The following is a 3,287-nucleotide window of genomic DNA, read 5'->3' on the forward strand; positions in this document are numbered from 1 at the left end:
TAAACACTCTCAATATTAATAACTCTCAGTATTAAAGGTTCAATTCTCTAATAAAAAAGACATAGACTAACAGATTGGATGGAAACAGGATCTGTACATCCAAAAACACACCAAAAATGGATATCACATAGGAGTAAAAGGAAGGAAAAAGATATTTCAAGGAAATAGATTTTGAGTTCTCTCCGGAGCTTGGGAAAGGAAATCTCTTTTTGGAGGTCTGAGGGAAGAACTCGCGCCAGGCAGACGCCGGGCCACCATCATGGGTAAGGATGACCCCAACAAACAGTGGGGCAAAATGTCCTCGTATGTCTTCGTGCAGACCTGCCAGGCGAAGCACAGGAAGAAGCATCCGGACTCCTCTGACAACTTTGCTGAGTTCTCGAAGAAATGTTCCGAGAGATGGAAAACCTTGTCTGCAAAGGAAAAGTCCAAGTTTGAAGATTTGGCCAAGAACAACAAAGCCCATTATGACAGGGAGATGAAGAACTAGAAAGAAAAAAGATCCAAATGCTCTGTCTGCCTTCTTCCTGTTTTGTTCTGAACATCGCCCAAAGATCAAAAGTGAACACTCTGACATGTCTATTGGAGATACCGCAAAGAAACTCGGTGTGGTCTGAGCAATCTGCCGAAGATAAACAATCGTAAGAACAGAAATCAGCTAAACTAACGAAGTACAAAAAGAATATTGCTGCATACCCTGCCAAAGGCAAAAGTGAAGTAGGAAAGAAGGGTCCTGGTAGGCCAAGAGGTTCAAAGAAGAAAAATGAGCCAGAAGATGAAGAAGATAACAAAGATGAGGAGGAGGAAGATGAGGTTGAAGAATAAATGGCTGTGCTAAAGTGTGGAGTTATGTGCTCAGGAAATTTTGCTACGAGTGTGAAATTCAAGTGCAGCTGAGCATTAACTTCAGTGTAAAAATCTGTACATATTTTTGTATAGCTGATGAGATTCTTTGTGGAGAAAATACTTTTTGAAAAGAGTTTGTAGCTTTTTCAGGAGCTACAATGTACAGATAGATTTAAAGCTGTTGATGTTGAATATTTCTAAACATTTAATGGTTTCTTTAATTTCTTGTGGTAGCAAAAAATTTTACATAGGAATTTGTATTACCAGTAAAAATTTCATAGGAATTCGTATTACCAGTAAAAAAATTTTATAGGAATTTTTATTACCAGTAAAAATTTCCATAGGAATTTGTATTACCAGTAAAATTTCCATAGGAATTTGTATTACCAATAAAAATTTCCATAGGAATTTTTATTACCAGTAAAAATTTCCATAGGAATTTGTATTGCCAGTAAAGATTTCATAGGAATTTGTATTACCAGTAAAAATTTCCATAGGGATTTGTATTACCAGTAAAAAATTTTTAAGATGTTGCATTTTTGTTTTCTCTTTCTAAAATTTGTAATAAATAATGTATATTTTAAAAAAGAAAATAGATTTTAATACCTAAGAAAACAAACTTCCAAAAAAACTAATCAGAAGAGATAGGAAAGGATAATATAAACTCATTAAATTAAAGGAAAATTCAGAAAAGAATATTATAATTCTAAAAATTTATATACCAAAATAGGGCCACCCAAGTTAAAAACAAACAAACAAACAAACAAACAAAAACACTACCACAGTAAAAGTCACAATTTGACCCTCACACAATGATGGTGTGTGACTTCAACATCCCACTTTCACCAATAGACACGATATCCAGAAAAAACTAAACAGAGAAATGCTGGAGTTAAATAATACCATAAATCAAATGAGCAAAATAGATGTCTAAAGAAAGTTCCATTCAAACATTAAAGAATATACTCTCTTCTCAGCGGCTCATGGAAATTCCTCCAAGATTAACCACACAAAGTGTGATGGTTTGAATAGAAATGGACTCATGAACCCATGTGTTTTAATCCAGGGCTCATAAGAAGTAGATTTATAACCAACAGATTGAGAAAAGATCTTTACCAATCCTATACCTGATAGAGGGCTATTATCTAATATATACAAAAAACTCAAGAAGTTAGACTTGAGAGAATCCTATTAAAAATGGGGTACAGCTCTAAAGAAAGAATTCTCAGCTGAGGAATATTGAATTCTGAGAAGCATCTAAAGAAATGCTCAACACCCCTAGTCATCAGGGAAATGCAAATCAAAACAACCCTGAGATTCCACCTCACACCAGTCAGATTGACCAAGATCCAAAACTCAGATGTGGAGAAAGAGGAACACTTCTCCACTGTTGGTGGGGTTGTAAACTAGTACAACCATTCTGGAAATCAGTCTGGCAGTTCCTCAGAAAATTGGACATAGTACTACTTGAGGACTTAGCCATACCACTCCTGGGCATATAGTCAAAAGATATTCCAACATATAACAAGAACACATGCTCTACTATGTTCATAGAAGCCTTATTCATAATAGCCAGAAGCTGGAAAGAACCCAGATGTCCTTCAACAGAGGAATGGATACAGAAATTGTGGTACATATACACAATGAAGTACTTCTCAGCTATTAAAAAGAATGATTTCGTGAAATTTCTAGGCACATGGATGGAACTTGAAGCTATACTCCCAAGTGAGGTAACATAGTCACAAAAGAAGACTCATGGTACATATTCACTTATAAGCAGATATTAGCCCCAAAATCTGAGAATACCCAAGAAACCATCCACAGAACATATGAAGCTCAAAGAGAAGAAAGGCCAGAAGGTGGAAGCCTCAGACTTTCGTAGAAAGAAGAACAAAACATTCATGGAAGAATATAAGGGACAAAGATGGATTGGAGAAAAAATCATACTGCCTCACCTGAGGATACACCTCAAATGCACCTAATAACCCAAGCACTATTGCTGATGCCAAGTAGTGCTTACTGGCAAGAACCTGTTATGGATGCCTCCTCAGAGGCTCTGCCAGAACCACACTGATACAGAGGAGGATGCTTGAAGCTAACTATCAGACTGAACAAGGGGACCCCAATGAAAGAGCTTGAGAAAGTGTCTGCAACCCCATGGGAAGAACAAAATGGTCAACTAACCAAACCCATCACAGCTCCTAGAAACTAAACCACCAGCCAATCAGTTTACATGGAAAGACCCATAGCCCCAGGTACATTTGAAGCAGATGATAGCATTTTCTGACATCAATGGGAGGAGAGGCCTTTAGTCCAGTGAAGGGAAATGCCAAGATGCTGAGGTGGGAGAGAGTGGTTAGGAAAGGGAGCACCTTCATGGAGGCAATGGGGGGGGATGGGATTATGGGAAAGGGATAACATCTGAAATGTAAATGCACAGA

At 37.4% G+C, this 3,287-nt stretch overlaps 1 pseudogene across 1 annotated transcript; it reads left to right on the top strand.

The window, feature by feature from the left end:
• The first annotated feature begins 259 nt into the window (after positions 1 to 259).
• LOC308419796 (high mobility group protein B2-like) lies at positions 260 to 825 on the top strand (annotated as a pseudogene). The gene has a single exon. The product of its transcript is annotated as a high mobility group protein B2-like (transcript).
• The last annotated feature ends 2,462 nt before the right edge of the window (positions 826 to 3,287 follow it).

The sequence above is a fragment of the Micromys minutus genome (assembly GCF_963924665.1).
Source record: "Micromys minutus genome assembly, chromosome: 4".
Classification (NCBI taxonomy): domain Eukaryota; kingdom Metazoa; phylum Chordata; class Mammalia; order Rodentia; family Muridae; genus Micromys; species Micromys minutus.